At 39.4% G+C, this 17,242-nt stretch overlaps 1 pseudogene; it reads left to right on the forward strand.

The window, feature by feature from the left end:
• Window positions 1-14,831: 14,831 nt before the first annotated feature.
• Window positions 14,832-15,843, forward strand: LOC102820931 (annotated as a pseudogene).
• Window positions 15,844-17,242: the final 1,399 nt, after the last annotated feature.

Raw genomic sequence — 17,242 nt, forward strand, 5'->3', positions numbered from 1 at the left:
ATATTCATGGTCATATTTTGGCTCTCCTGAACTTGTTTTCGTTTTGTTCATCTTCAGTCTGAATGTACATATGAGCAATTGATGGTCTGTTCCACAATCTGTCCCTGGCCTTGTTTTCACTGATGATATGGAGATTTTCCATTGCTTTTTTCCCACAGATGTAGTAAATTTGATTTCTGTGTATTCTACCTGGTGAAGTCCATGTGTATAATCATCTCTTATGCTGTTTAAAGAAGTTATTTGAAATTAACAAATCATTGACTTGCAGAATTCTATCATGTGTTTTTAATGTCTTTATTTGGAAGCTCAGCTAAAATGTTTCAATTATGGGTGTATCCTGCTGGTATTTTAAATACTGGTGGCATAGCTTCCAGCGTCACAGCAACACACAAACCACCACAATACGACAATCTGATAGATGGGTGTTGAACATTATCACTAGGTAAAGGTATTGTCTAACTCCAGAAAGAATCTAGGCATTTATTCCTTTATCAAAGGGACTTCAAAATGTACGTGGAAAAATGCCGTTATCTTTTCATTTCATTTCTCCATGAACTTTTGAAGCCCTCTCTTATTCTTCTGACACATTTCTATTTAGCCACTTAGTACTCTCCACTCTTCACTTACAAGGGTTTGGAAAAAAGTATCACTACAAAATCACAGAAACCTTTATCAAACAAAATATCAAAATGTGAAGCGATGTTTTCCTGACATATGTCCCCCAGCTAGGTCTATATATTTTTTTTGTTTGTTTAATATTTTATTGGGAATTACGTGATCGTTTACATGAGGGAACATTAGCTTTACATTCATCCTATCATAAATCATTTCATTGCCATAGTTACAATCCCCTCCATGCATCATCAACCCCCCCGGTCGTCAGCACACAGCCCCTCTCCCGCTCTGGGTCTAGAGTCCCCCGCTGCTCAATCTCTCCACGTAGGTCTATATACTTTTGAGAGTGTTTTTTCCATCTCTCTATAAACAATTTCCATCCCTCCCTATGGAATTCTGTGTCCTTCCATTTATATCATGTAAAAGAGAAGTTTTGGCATCCTCAAGGGATTCAAATCATGTTCATTTTAACTCTTCTTCTAGTTTTGAGACAAAAAGAAGTCTAAAGGCAAGATTAAGATGTGGGTAGGATAACGTTTCTCAATAAAATTTCAAGAAATAGTCCTTCCTACCCTTGAAGAATGAACTTATTGTAAAGTTGCTTATTGTGATGGGAAAAAAATTCCTTGTTGCAACTTTCTTGCTCTTTTTCTCACCAGTACAGTTTTGAATTTCTTAATATTTCTTCATAATAAGCCCATGTGATTGTACTCAACTGTCCTTTGAAAAAAAATCTATGAAAATTACCTTTTTGGAAAAAAAATAGTCAGCTTAACCTGCAGATCTCTCTGCCTTGAGTTTAACCAGCCCAGAGGATCTCCTTGGCCGCCACTATTTTGAACCCAGCCTAATGAACCTGGTGGTGATAATGGTTGTCTACCATTGAATCAACTTTGATAGCGACCTTGTATAGGGTTTCTGAGGCTATAAATCTTTATGGGAGCAGAAAGTCTCATCTTTCTCCCATGGAGCAGCTGGTTGATTTGAACTGCTGACCCTGTGGTTAGCAGCCCAACTTGGGTGACCTACTATTCTACCAGGGTTCCTTTAATGAAACCAAGACTTGTATATTCCTAACAGGAATATACTTGTCTGCAGCCATCCACTCATGACAGACACATGTTCAAATATCTTGCTTTCTTCTTGCTGTTTTTTAATAAACCCATGCATGCTTGAATTGGAACCCTAGTAGCAATACTTTTAAGCATATCCTCATATTTTACATGTTTCAACTGCACTAAATTATGAACTTCTAGATGGCATAAGCAATACTTCCTCTATACAGCCGAAGTGCCTGATGTATGTTATTTTAATAACTAGGTTTTGATTGAAAATAAAAGGAATGAATGTCTCCCTCATTTCCCTCCCTGATGCATTCAGCAAAACATCATGTGAGCTTTTATCTTTCTTTGACAAATTCTAGTGTTGATTAGGAGGCCACACTGCAATGGCAATTTTGAAGGATGACTTGAGAAAATGGGTCACTCTAAAAGGCAGCAGGAGGTTAATGGGTGGCACAAATGGTTAAGCACTGGGCTGCTAACCAAACGGTTGGCGCTGCAACCCACTCAGAGGAGCTTTAGAAGAAAGAACTGGAAATTTGCTTCTGAAAGTTTACAGCCAGGAAAACCCTGTGGATTACACTTCTACTCTGCAACACATGGGTCGGAATTGACTTGACAACAGTGGTAGAAGGCAACAATATGTTTCTGAGGAAATTTCCTCTGGGTCAGGTAGGTAGGTCACTGGATGAAAGCTCTCAGAGAAGAGGGAGTGTGATGTGCTGAAATGAGCTCTGGTTGGGGGATCAAAAGGTTCTTGGTTCTGCTCCCGGCAGGCCCTCCAGTGAGAAATAGAAGCTGGAGCAAGGGTTAAAATCTAGCTAAACTTTCATGATTTTAGGTCCAGCTGTGGTGCTGTAGGATAAGCACTCAACTGCAAGGTCGGCAGTTCAAACTCACCAGCTGCTTCTCAGAAACACTATACAGGGTCGCTATGGATTGGAACCCACTCGATGGCACTTTTCAACAAAAACAACAATTGGTAGAATGCAGATGATGATTCCTACCCTATCATGCTGTTATGAAGATGATTCAATGTTGACTCCCCACAACATGGCTGATCTCAACAAATCACACGTGGTATTTTACATCCTCAGGTCCTCGTCTTTTGGCCCCTCTCAAAGCTTAGCTGTTCTTCTAAAATAGTGATCATCCTTGGTGAGTAGTTACAAGGTGGTTTATATATCAGGATCTTCTGGAGCTTATTTTCCAAATAATATCTCCACATTCCTTTAAAGAAACATCTTTGTAAACGTGCCATCACTCTTGCTGAGAGAAGGGTGTTTGATTTCTCAGGAGTTTGCAAGAAAACTAGGAGGGGGGCGGTGAGAATCACTTCTCTAGAACATAGTGAAGTCTAGCTGTTTATTTTTGAAGCCATAATTCTAACTGGGACCCTAAACCTCTTGCCCTAAAATTGCTATAACAACTTCCTGTCTGACCTCTCTATTTAGAGGTTTTCCTCTTGTCAATCCATCCTATATATAACATCAAGAATCACCTCTCAGGCTCCGGCAAGACAGAACCGTCTTCTGATAAAAAAGGAAAGCCAGCTACTCCCACTGGGATACCAGTTACAACTCCCTAATACTCTGGCCTGCTGCTTCACACCGTGGCCCCTTTGTCTCTGCTCTTGCTTATCATTGGAGCATCCTTGCCTCTCTTATTTGTAGTGTCACTCCCAACCCATTGGCTAATTTCTGCACATCTTTCAATATAGACTCATGTAGCAGTAATCGCTCCTCCTTTGTGCCATCACTGTACCTAACCAGTTGTACAAATGAATCTGATTCCTGGTGACCTTATGGGTGTCAGAGTAGACCTGTGCACCATAGACTTTTCTGTGACTGACTTTTTGGAAGCAGATCACCAGACTTTTTTTCTGAGGCATGCATGGGTAGAGCCAGGCGTCCATTGTTAAGGTGAGTAGCTGAGCACCTTAACACGGTTTCTAGCTCACCACTATTATTGCATCCATCATCACACTCTGTTACAAACGATTTCTTTGCATAAACCCAAACCAACTCCAACCCACTGCCACTGAGTCAATAGGGTTTCTAAGACTCTAAGTATTTATGGGCAAAGACAGCCAAGGGGTGTCTTTCTTCCAAGGGCTGGTTGATAGGTTTGAACTGTTGATTTTGCTGTTAGCAGCCTAATTGGTTGACATAACCACCTGCTATTTTAGATGTTGCAGTCTTTAAAGGAAGATACTATATCTTATTTATTCATGCTCCATGAAGTAGATGCTCACAAAATGCTTGTTAAACTGAATTAAACCCCTGTTTATGTTTGATTTATCCACTTGACTTCCCAAATACCAGAATGGGTGTGTAGGGGGTCTGTGTGCATATGTGGTGTACATTTTGGGGATTTTCTCATCACATTCATACATCCCCAGAACAGTTGCATATCCACAGGCCAAGTTCAGTGTAGAACCTAGGGAGGCTGCCCAAGTTCTCCAGCCAACACAGGGATTGTGGAAAAAAGGCTTTTGCTAAAACATCATGTTGTTTCCTACTCATTAAATCTAAACTCCCTCAGGTGAACTCTACGATAGTCCTGCCAACATGAATGAACCACCACCTAATCTAACTGCCTGGAATGACCCAGAATGCGTAATTGCTTTTCTTTGTCCTATGAAAAGGACAGGACTTTGTTCCCACATGTCTCCAACATGGATGGCACTGCTGCAAGGCTGGGACCCCTCTAGGATATTATTCATTCCTCTGTAATAGATATGTTTGTCTTCTTGGAGTCCCAGAGTTATTGTCTTATTTCTTGATTCAGTGTTCATCCATTCATCAAACATTTATTGAACCTTTTTCTTTTGTCAAGTGTTAAGTCTTAAGAAAATAAAAATACATAAGAAAAATAGCTCTGGTTTCAGGGAACTCACCTTGGGTGGAGAGAAGACAGAAGAGGAGAAGATAGTGACAGTATAGTAGGACATGTGAAAAGAAATATATGTGTCTAATGCTGGAGGGGTCCCGGAAAACAAAACAAAAAAACAAACAGGTGAAGAGAAGCTGATGTCTTTTTGCTGATGTCTGTAGAGAACCTGAAAGCTCCCCAAAATAGACATTGCATTCAGGCCCCTAATATCTTCCACGAGACCAGCTTTGTGGAAGACTGCTAAACAACCTGTCCTGAAATTCATTTCCTCTAAAGAGCCATTGTTGCTGTTGTTAAGTGCTGTTGAGTCCATTCAGACTCATAGCGACCCTCTATAGGGTTTCCAAGGAGCACCTGGTGGGCTTGAACTGCCAACCTTGTGGTTCAAACCATCCTTGTAGTTGAGTGCTTAACCTACAGTGCCAAACCATTGCTGTTGTTGTTAAGTGCTGTTGAGTCAGTTCCAATCCATAGCGACCCTGTGTATGGTTTCTAAGGAGCAGCTAGTGAGTTTTAATTGCCGACCTTGCGGTTCAACCCGACTTTAGCGGCCCGTCGCATTGCATTAACCCACAGTGCTACACCAGGACTCCAGAAACCTGTAGTTTGACCTAAGGTCAAAGAGCCCTCTGCTGCTGCTTTCACAGTAGTTAGCCATGATGGTGATGTGCCATGAAGTAGATTCCTACTCATTAACCACTAGCCACATGCAACTGCTTGAAATTAAATTAAATTTAAATTACAGTCTGCAGTCACACCAGACACATTTAAAAAGCTTAATAGGCACATGTGGTCAGTGACCACCATAAGTGCACATTTTGTCCATTTCCATCAACACAGGAAATTCTATTGGAGAATTCTGCTCTAGACAGTAATTTGAATTATTTATTAATCAATTCATCTGTTTTTATCACTTTATGAATTTCTTCATAAAAGACTAAGTTCTAGGATCTGGGAGAAAGAGTAAAGAATAAAATGAAAAGTTGTCTATATTTTAAGGATTCACAGTCTAGAGGAGAAGACAGATATTTTAAAAAGAAAAACTAACATTAAGCCATGCGTGCTATCCATTTCCAGAGGAGAAACAAACAGCCTAATACTGCTGTAAAAAGTAAGAGAATTTATTTACAATAGCTAAAATGTAAAAACCAGAAGCGTCTCTCAATAGATGAATGAATAAGTATGGTATACACATACAATGAAATACTACTGAACCACAGAGAGAAATTATGATCTGACACATGCAGATGTGACAATATGGATGAACCTTGAAAACATTATATTGAGTGAAATAAGTCAGGCATAAAAAGGGCAAATATCATATAAAATATTCAGAATAGGCAAATACACAAAGTTTGTCTGTGGTTACCAGGAACGGCTGATAGAGGCAAATGAGGGAATATTGCTTATGGGTACTGAGCTTCTGTTAAGGGTGATAAAAAAATTTCGAAATGAATAGTGGTGATGATTATAATTAATGTCACTGAATCGTACACACAAAAATGGTTGAAATGGCAAATGTTTTTGTTACGTATATGAGGGAGCTTCAAAAAGTTTCTGAAGAAATTCCATTTTCACACAAACTCTTTGAAGACCCCTCACATTTTATCATAATAGAATTTTATTTTTAAGCAAGAGATGATGATGATGATGATGATGATGATGGTGATGTGCCATGAAGCAAGAGAAGGTGCCACCATATTTGTGAAGTATGAGTAGCAGCATTTCTATACTGTATGGTAGAAATCGCATTTGCAATGGTGTGAACAGCACACTCACTGTCCCAGGGTATGGGTGAGTTGGGTGCACACATGGAACCCTGAGTGGTTTACTATCCCTGGGGTGAGGTGTAAGCTTTGGGGAAGTTGGGTGAGAAGCGACAGGCAAAGTTGATGGCATGATGTGTTAAAGGGTAGTAACTGAGCAGGTAATGGGAAGATGGGAGGTTACGAACAATTAGTACAGTAGTTAAGAGCACTCAGGAGATGTGAAATGGTTTAAACACAAAACTGGCCACTACTAGATTAATAATCTTTGGCAAATTCTAGAATCTCTGAGACTCCCATTTTTCTCATCTGTAATATCTGTACTATACAGTAAGGGAGAGGTTGGGACTAAAACCCCAACACTTCCAACATTATATGATTGTTACATGGGTTAAATGAAATAAGCCAGACAGAAGTCAGATTGCACATTAAACTCGCAAAATGACAATAATTATGTATTTTATAAGGAATGTAGAGATATGAAAGAATTTTGAGCAACCAGAACAACATGATTACAGTGTATAGAAAAAGTTATACAAGAGAACTACCTAGGTCAATAATAAGAATCCTAACCATTTCCTGTGCATTTCTGATATATCAGGCACAATTCCAAGTGCCTTAAATATGCCAATTCACTTAATCTGTATAACAATACTATAAGGTAGGTTACCATCACTTTGTATGTTTTATAGATAAAAAACAGAGACAAAAAGATGTTGAATAATTTGTCAAACTGCTAGCATGTGGCAGAAGTGGGATTCCAACCCAGCCATCTGGCTTTGGAATCTATACCCTCAGCTCTCACGCTGTTCTGTCTGTTAAAAGCTCTTTGACAAAAGCTTGTTTGATACGATGTCGAATTATTTTCCACCACAGCATGTCATCAAAATAATTTGAAGTACAGAATTTCAAAACAACATTCTCACACCATGAAAGCCAGTACACTTGTATGTGTGCTCTAGAAATACCACATATAAGGTTACCTAGACAGAAATGGCCATATGCTTGTTAAGCTGTATGCCCTTAGAATGGGGTTGAAAACCTTTTGGGATAATCAAGACCTGATTAAAATTCTAGAGCATCCTCAAGAACAGTGAACCCAGAACAACTTGGAACAAAATTAAAGAACTCTGTTAAATTTCTATAAAAGTCAGCTTCCTCTGAAAAAAATGGAGATAATGTCCTTCTCAGCTATTTGCAGGAAATATGAAATAATTCTGGTATTGTAATGGTTACTAGTTGGGCTGCTAACCACAAGGTCAGCAGTTTGAAACTACCATCTGTTCCACAGGAGATAGATGAGACTTTCTGCTCCCATAAAGGTTACAGCTTCGGAAACACTGTGAGTCAGAACCGACTCCATGGCACACCACCACCAATGCACAGAAGAGAGATTGCCACATTATGTGGCACCAGAAGGTATTTATTGAGAAGTCAATAAATTGCTGCTGGGAATTTTGTTCTTTTATTTAAAGTTCATCTTCTAATGGGGAATCAGCTGAGTCATGGAAAATCTTACATAGGACCCACTTGAACTCTCTTGAACATCTTAAGAATGGAAAGGAAGGTGTCACAGACACGAAATTCTTCAAAACAAACAAATCTTAGCCTATGATCTAGTCTCCAACTTTCCTTATTTAAGACCCTTTCTGATTCAATTTCCAAAAATACTTACTAAAATATTCCTCTGTTTACCCAAATGTGGACCCATTTATCTCTTTCAAATTAATATGTGATTACTCAAGTTTTTGTTATTGTGGGATTGACTGATTATTAAAATCTAATTTTAAAGCAAAGAAAACAAATATGTTTGCTCTAAGTTCCTGGAAGAGCATTTGTTGTTGACCATTGACATTTTTATTGCCCTCCCACTTCTACCAGGGAAATTCTTCCTCTTGTAGTCTGTCCTTTGTTTTGACATTAATCCTCACATAATTCCACTTTAATGATTGATGCAATTATACTGTGAATTTGTCTGAGTCCTTTAGAATCCAGCATCTCCTCAAAGTGCCTATCCCAGGATGACCATACATTTCTCCACTGAAGACATTGCCGGACTCTCAGCACAGGCTAAAGGGCATGTTCTTCTCTGCAGACAATGTCAAGTAATGATCCCAAAGCAAATATTCGCAAACCACCAAAGGCAAGTTTAGTAGGATTGGAAGGTAGACCCAGAGACCAGCCAGGAAGTTTGGGCAGTTGACATCTTGGAGGCCTGGATTTGGAAATAAAAGATGACTGATGTGAAGATATCAGACTCTGAGTCAAGTGAAATCCTGGAACAGGATGATGTCAGATGGGAGAATCAGAACTATGAATGTGGCTTTGGCACTTGATTAAAAGCAGATTGTTGGGAGCTGGGTTGCCATGGGAAGTTCACTGGTCCAGAAAACTCTTGTGGGTTTAAGACCTACAATTACTAGCTATGTGACCTTGAACAAATCATTTAACCGCTTTCATTTGCACTTTGTTCCATCACTAAAATACAGGTAAAATTTTTAAATAATAAAGACGACAAAGAAGTTTCTTTTTCTTTATTGAGAATATGTGTAATTGTATTTAATTTTTAAGTATCTTCGAATTCACCAACTATTCTCATGCAGTGAACTTGTGCAAGTGGCCCCAAAATGTTCATTATCCATTTTACATTAAGACATTTTCACACCAATCTTTCAATGATGTATTTTAATTGTCATGTTTAGGACTCAAAGAAGTTAAGTCCTTTGGTCAAGGTTGTTGATCATGATAGTTTTTCCAGGTAGAGTGGCTCCTGAGCCCATGTTCCTAACCACAATAGTCTGCTTCCTGTCTATGGGAGAGCTTTTAGAAGGTTACAAAGTGCAGGCATAAGGAAGGTTCCCAGAGGATCTCTAGGTCATTGATGACAGCTGCTCAGAGCTATCCCCTAACTCCAGGACCCCTAAGGCAATGCCCATGGCATCTTCCAGTATTACTTCCTCACTCCACTTCTGAGACTTTGGGCCTGGCATTCTCCTTATTTAAGATGAGGAGGTCTTCCCTCTTCTGTGCCAAACCACATATCTTTATTCCTTCAAGATTCTCTGCTGTATCCTCAGGGGTGATGGGGAGCAGGGATTGGAATGCTTTTTGGCCAGAATTTTAAGAATATTTTTAAAAACTAACAAAAATATCCTTGTTCATTTTATTGGCATACACCCAGACTCCAGGACCCTGGATCATACTCTGAAGAGTCACCAAGACAAGCACAAGTCCAGGGATTTATAGCATCAAAAGGGAGGCATCTGTGACTTTAGATGGTTTGAAAGGGTATCTTATTTGATAGCAGCCAATAAAGCAAGAGAGAGTGCCAGATCAGATAAGAAGAAAGAACATCTCTGGCCAGAATTAAAAAGGCTATTTTGGGATATGTCAAAAGGAGTAAAGCTAGATTGGAAATGACTGCAAAGGTGATTAAATAGGTGAGAACAAAGAGAAGACTTCCTGACTACTAGCTAAGAAGGGAGAGATTCTTAATCAGTTTATAATTGTACATCATAATTAGTCAAGTAACAAATGTCATGGCTGGGAGTAAAACATTTTTCATAAGGCAGAGATGCTATGGATTTTTGCTAGCGAGAGTGCTCGGGGCAGGAAAAGCTGAAGTCTTTTCAGTTTATATTGGAGAAACCAGGTCTTATAAGCATATTTGTTCATAAAGCACATTTCAAAAGATAGTGTTGTTCTATTTTTGCTTTTTCCCCTTTCCAAAGGAAATGAAAAACAGTGACAACATTTTTCCAGAGGAACAAAATCTCAACAAATAGTGCAGTAAACAGCCTCTGGAAATTGTTTGTGTAGCTCATAGAGAGAATGGACATATGAGATCGTAGCAAGGTTGCAACGTCTTCAGTGACAAGTGGTGAAGAGCAAGGAAATGCTGGTTTCATCTGAATGAGTTACTCCATGTTAAACATTCTTATGAAGTATCACAGAAGGTCTGGGAAACAGGCAAATCACTTACAAAAAATAAAAATAAAATCACCTTTAACAAGCTTGCACACAGTGTATTGATATGTAATTTCTGCTGGAAAAGCAAACCCTTCCCAAATAAGAGAGAATTATGGGAAAGTTCATGAGAAAAATAATGATACTTTTGAATAACCTGTATTTGCTCCTCTAATCAGGCTTCACACATGTATTTAGTATCTATTATGTTTAAGGTCTCTGTTCATTGCTGTTGCTGCTGTTAAGTGTTGTTGAGCTAGTTCAGATTCATAGCGACCCTGTACAGGGTTTCCAAAGAGTGCTGATGGGTTTGAACCACCAACCTTCTGGTTAGCAGTCTAGTGCTTATCTTACAGTGCTATACCAGGACTAAGATTGCAAAAACACATTTAGAAATGCACATGAGGCTTGAGAGAGTAAAACAAATACCTTTTCCTCATATATACGCCGTCTTCTCTATATATAATAGCCTCATATGGATGCAAAAGCTGGACAGTGAATAAGGAAGATCGTAGAAGAATTGATGCCTTTGAGTTGTGGTGTTGAAGGAGAATACTGAAAGTGCCATGGACTGCCAAAAGAACCAATAGATCTGTCTTGGAAGAAGTGCAGCCAGAGTGCTCCTTGGAGGCCAGGATGGATAAGCTTCGTCTCTCATACTTTGGACATATTGTCAGGAGGAAACAGTCGCTGGAGAAGGATGTCATGCTGGGTAAGGTGGAGGGTCAGAGAAAAAGAGGAAGACCCCTAACGAGATGGATTGGCCAGGTGACATCATTGATGGACTCAAGTGTGGCAGCGGTAGTGAGGTTGGCCCAGGATCGGACATTGTTTTGTTTTGCTGTGCATAGGGTCGCTATGAGTCAGTTCCGACTCGATGGCACCTGACAACAACAACTCTCTCTATATTTCTATGTGATTTCATCCTGGTATGGAGCTATATGATAAGCTTGTGACCATAAGGTCTGTTTGAATGCAAGGTCATCAGTTCAAACTCACCAGCAGCTCCTTGAAAACCCTATATAGGGTCACTCTGAGTTGGAAATGACTCGATGGCACTTAACAACAACAATAGGTTTGCAGACCTTGGTGGCACAGTGGTTAAAGTGCTAGTATGGCAACCCAAATGTTGGCATTTTGAACACAACAGCTGCTTCACAGGAGAAAAATGTGATAATCTGCATCTGTAAAGATTTACAACCTTGGAAAGGCTATAAGGGCAGTTCTGCTCTGTCCTATAGGGTTACCAGTGTCAGAGTCATGATGACAGATGAGTTGGGGTTTTTGGTTGGGAAAGCTTTGAATGAAGTTCCTGTTCTAAAAGGCTGGAGGTTCAAGTCTACTTAGGGGAATCTCAGAAGACAAACCTGATAGGAAAAATTTTAAAAATTAGCCATTGAAAACTCTGTGGAGTACAGTTCTAGTCTTAGACACATGGGGTAGGCATGCATCTGAATTGACTTGAAGGCAACTGGTCAGCTAGTTGTAGATTTGAGTAAATGTTACAGGCAGACTCATCTCTGATTGGTACCTCTAGTCTGGGCTCTGCTCTAGAGGCAAGATCCATGTACTTACTACCCAACTAGACCCAAGGAGGCTCACTGGCAAAATACTTAGATGGCTGAGGGGACTTTCCAAATAAGTGTCTCCAAATCATTACTTCTACTTACTCCATTCCTTCTTCAGTTCTCCATCAACCTCCATCAGTTGCTCAAGGCTAAATTGTAAAGTCATTTTTCATTCATCCCTTTCCCTCACCTGCACATCCAACTTCACTAAGCAAGTCATCCACACATTCTACTCTTTCTTACCTCTAAAATATAGCTCAAACCTGTCCACTTGTCACCACCCCCACAGTTTGCATGTGCATCTATTCATCATCAGCTCCCTCTGAGATTTCTGGATTAGTACTCAAAGCAATCTTTCATTTTTGTCCCTTTATAATTTGTTCAATACACAAAAAGAAGATTAATTCAAAAATAAAAATTATATATGTAAAAACTGTTTCAAGTCTTCAGGGTTTTCCCATGACTTTTGAAATAAAATGAAAACTCCTTATCGCAGTCTACAAATGTCCATTGATCTCTTTTACCTCACCAGCACATCTCCATCTCTCCAAACTTACAATGGCATCCTTCTCCATCACTAAACTATGGACCATTACACAGCATCCCTAAGGCTAAAGCCCTTTTGTCATCTCTTCTTATAGCTAGTTTATTTTGTCCTTAATTCATATATCACTTACTTTCAGATGCTTTTCTCAACCAAAATAGTTAAAGTTGTCCTCCTCAAGGAACCCTACTTATTTCTGATATAGCAATTATTGTTGTTAAGTGTCGTCGAGTCAATTCCGACTCACAGTGACCCTGTATAGGGTTTTCAGAGCATGGCTGGTGAGCTTGAACTGCTGACCTTGAGGTTCAAACCAACCTTGCAGTACAGCACATTTACCTACAGTGCCACACTCCACTTATTAGGATTTATAATTATATATATAACTGGTAGATTACATGTAGATATACAATATATATTAAGTGTTGTCAAGTTGGTTCTGATTCATTACATATATCATAGGGTCCTGGTGTGCACTGTGGGCTAGTGTGTCAGACTGCAAAATCATTTGAACTGCAAGGTCAGTGGTTCAAGCTCACCAGCTGCTCCTTGGAAACCCTATACAGGGTTGCTATGGGTCGGAATTGACTTGACGGCACTTAACAACAACAACAACATATATATCATAGATTTATACCAAATATATATATATTTTTTTCCCTTAATAAAGATCCAATACTGATCTGTCAGCTTGTTGTTCTGTGGTGGCTTGTGTGTTACTTTGATTCTAGAAGATATGCCACCAGAATGTTAATTACCAGCAGGGTACACCTATCGTGGATAGTTTCAGCAGAACTTCCAGACTAAGACACATTAGAAAAAATGTTTAGCCACTGAAAATCTTATGACTAGCAGAACACTATAGCACCAGAATATTGAATACTGAAGCATGAATAAATAGCACAAGAATATCGTTAGATATAGTGCCAGAAAATGGGTTGTACTGCAAGATTGCTTTGAACCTCAGGTTGCAAGACACTCAAAATATATGACTGGGGAAGAGCTACTTCCTCATAGTAGAGTTGACAGTAATGGTCCTGCAGAAAACCTTTAAGGACCTTCATAGACTGATGGGGCAAAAGCCAGAATGAGGTAAAACAGCAGTAAACATCCATTAGTAACCAGAACATGGAATGTACGAAGTATGAATCTAGGAAAATTGAATGTTGTAAAAAATTAAATAGAGTGTATAAAGAAAATATCTCAGACATTGTTGCTATTGTTGTTGTTAAATGCCATCGAGTCGGTTCCGGCCCACAGTGACCCTGTATGGAGTTTCCAAGGAGTAGCTGGTGAGCTTGAACAGTTGACCTTGTGGTTTAAAGTGACTTCACAGTCTAGGGCATTAACCCATAGCACCACACCAGGACTCCATCTTAGGCGTTAGTGAGCTGAAATGGACTGGGATTGGTCATTTCAAACCTAACAATCTGATGACTTTCTAGGCTGGGAATGACAAATTGAAGAGGTATGGCAGGCATCATATTCATCATCAAAAATAACATATTAAGATCCATTGAGAAGTATAATGCTGTCTGTGATGGATAATAACCATACACTTACAAGGAAGACCAGATAATACAACTATTATTCAAATTCAAACAAGAATCACTAAAGCCAGTGATGAGGAAATTGAAGGATGCTACCAAGTTTTCCAGTCCAAAATCAATCAAACATGCAATCAAGATGAACTGATCGTTACTGGTGATTGGTATGCAAAGGTGGGAAACAAAGTGGAAAGGATCAGTAGTTGAAAAATATGGCCTTGGTGATTGAAATGATGCTGGTAGAATTTTGCAAGGCCAATGACCTTTTCACTGAAAATAGCTTTTTAAAACAAAGTAAAAGATGGCTACACATATAGACCTCACCAGATCGAACACACAGAAATCAAATTGACAACATATGTAGGAAGAAAATGTGAAAATTGTGAAAAACCTCCATACCATCAACCAAAACAAGGCCAGGAGTAAACAGTGGAACAAACTATTGATTGCTCATATGCAAGTTCAGGCTGAAGCTTAAGAAAATTAAAACAAGATGAGAGCTAAAAATGACCTTGAATATATATCACCTAAATTTAGAGATCATCTGAAGATCATATTTTACACTGATGACCCAAGACCAGAGAGTTGTGTGATGACATCAAGAACATTCTATAGGAAGAAAACAAAAGGTCAATAAGAAGACAAGAAAGAAAAGACCAAAATGGATGTCAGAAAAGACTGAAACTTGCTCTTCAGAGTAGAGATGCTAAAGCAAAGTGAGGAAATGAGGAAATAAAAGAGCTAAATAAAAAATTTCAAAGGGGAGTCTTGGAGCTGCTGCTGTGGAGTAGGATTTGACCTCTGCTCTTTGCCGCTGCCGGCCCGACATGCACTTCCCACTTCCGATTCCCTCCTCTTCCAAAACCAACATGGCAACTCTCAAGGATCAGCTGATTCAGACTCTTCTTAAGGAAGAACAGATCCTCCAGAATAAGACTACAGTTGTTGGAGTTGGTGCTGTTGGCATGGCATGTGCCATCAGCATCTTCATAAAGGACTTGGCAGGTGAACTTGCTCTTGTTGATGTCATGGAAGACAAGCTGAAGGAAGAGATGATGGATCTTCAACATGGCAGCCTTTTCCTTCAAACACCAAAAATTGTCCCTGGCAAAGACTCTAATGCCACTGCAAATCCCAAGCTGGTTATTATCACAGCTGGAGCACGTCAACAGGAAAGAGAGAGTCATCTTAATTTGGTCCAGCGTAATGTAAACATCTTTAACTTCATCATTCCTTATGCTGTGAAATACAGCCCAAACTGCAAGTTGCATGTTGTTTCTAATCCAGCGGATATCCTTATCAAGGTTGCTTTCCCCCAAACTGTGTTATTGGTAGTGGCTGCAATCGGGATTCAGCATGGTTCTGTTTCCTAATGGCGGAGAGGCTGGTGGTTCACCCACTAAGCTGCCATGGGTGGGTCCTTGGAGAGCATGGAGACTCTAATGTGCCTGTGTAGAGTGGTGTGAATGTTGCTGGTGTCTCCCTGAAAAATCTGCACCCCGACTTAAGGCACTGATGCAGATAAGGAACAGTGGAAAGAGATTCACAAAAAGGTGGTTGACAGTGCTTATGAGATGATCAAACTGAAAGTCTATACCTCCTGGGCCATTGGATTCTGTGACAGACTTGGCAGAAAGAATGATGAAGACTCTTAGGCAGGTACATCCAATTTCCACCATGATTAAGGGACTCTGAGGGATTAAAGATGATGTTTCCCTTAGAGCTCCTTGCATCTTGGGACAGAATGGGATCTCAGATGTTGTGAAGGTGATGCTGACCCCTGAGGAAGAGGTCCGTCTGAAGAAGAGCACAGATACATTGTGGAGCATCCAGAAAGAGTTGCAATTTTTAAGTCTGCTGTTGTACCACTTCACTGTCTAGGTTGCAAAGGGATTTTAGTTGGGGGGTTGTGAATGTTGTCCTTTTTATCTGATCTGTGATTAAAGCAGTAAAATTATGACTAAGAAAGAACATTTATTTTCCTAAAGTCAGACATAGGAACAGTCCATAAAACTCTACAGCTAGCTCCTGATGGTTAATAACAAACCTCATGGGGTTCTAACTTGGTTGTATACAACACCACTGCCAATGTTGCCATCCTGCCACTGCCCTTCAAACCAGAAGAATATGGTTACTATGTGTTATGTAAAATCTGGTTCTTACACTTATCATGCCTGTTGTTGTTGTTAGGTGCCATCGAGAAACCCTATGCACAGCAGAACCAAACACTGCCCAGTCCTGGGCCAACCTCAATTGTTGCCACGCTTGAGCCCATTGATGCTGCCAATTTGCCAATCCATCTCTCTGGGGGTCTTCCTTTTTTTCTCTGACCTTCCACCTTACCAAACATGATATCGTCTCTCATTCTTCCTAGTCTGTCTTAGTCTAGAAGCTCATCTGAAACCTGTCCACCATAGGTGACCCTGCTGGTATTTAAAATTCCTGTGGCATAGCTTCCAGAAGCACAGCAACTCATAGCCACCACAGTATGACAAACTGACAGACGAGTGGTGGCAGTTACCTCTAGATGGTTTCAAACTGCCAACCATTTGGCTACCAGTAGAGCGCTTACCTGTTTGTGTCACTAAAGACTCATTAGGTATTCCAAATGTTCACTATTCACTAATATATTAAGGTGTCATGAGTCCTATGGTAGTTGGTTAGCACTGATAAATCTCAAATTTCACAAATTCAATTGATCCAAGATCTTTGTCTCCATCGAGTATTCATTAAATCCCAGTGGAATGCATTTTGTGGGCACCAAAAGTGTAGGTTGGGTAAGACTAACATTTTTAGCCATAAGTTTTATTTTATGAAAACTGATGTTCAAAGAACATATTTTTTTAAATAAATATGTTTGTTGTTGACCAAACCATCATTTTTTTTTTTTGCTTCGCATAAAAATAATATATGGTAAATTAGGTTTACTAAGACAATACAAAACCATATCTTTAATGCCAGCACTTTCATCAACTGGAAATAACCATTGCAAATATTTTGGCATCTTATCTTAGTTATATTAAAAGAGTTGAGATCAAATACATTTGCTTTTAAAATATAACGTGGATGCTTTTGTTATGATGTCTCTGTAAAAATTAATAGTACAATATTTGAGTGCTTAGTAAAAGCTAGACAACATTTTTTAAAGGTTATATATTTCATACACTATATCTAGGTATCCATCTTTTAGGTTTACCTATTCAGTTTCAGCTTTTCACTACTACATATAAGCCTGTGGTTAATACCTATTTATATAAATAATCATGTACAATTTGTAGCA

This window comes from Chrysochloris asiatica, unplaced genomic scaffold (genome assembly GCF_000296735.1).
Source record: "Chrysochloris asiatica unplaced genomic scaffold, ChrAsi1.0 scaffold00004, whole genome shotgun sequence".
Taxonomy (NCBI): Eukaryota; Metazoa; Chordata; class Mammalia; order Afrosoricida; family Chrysochloridae; genus Chrysochloris; species Chrysochloris asiatica.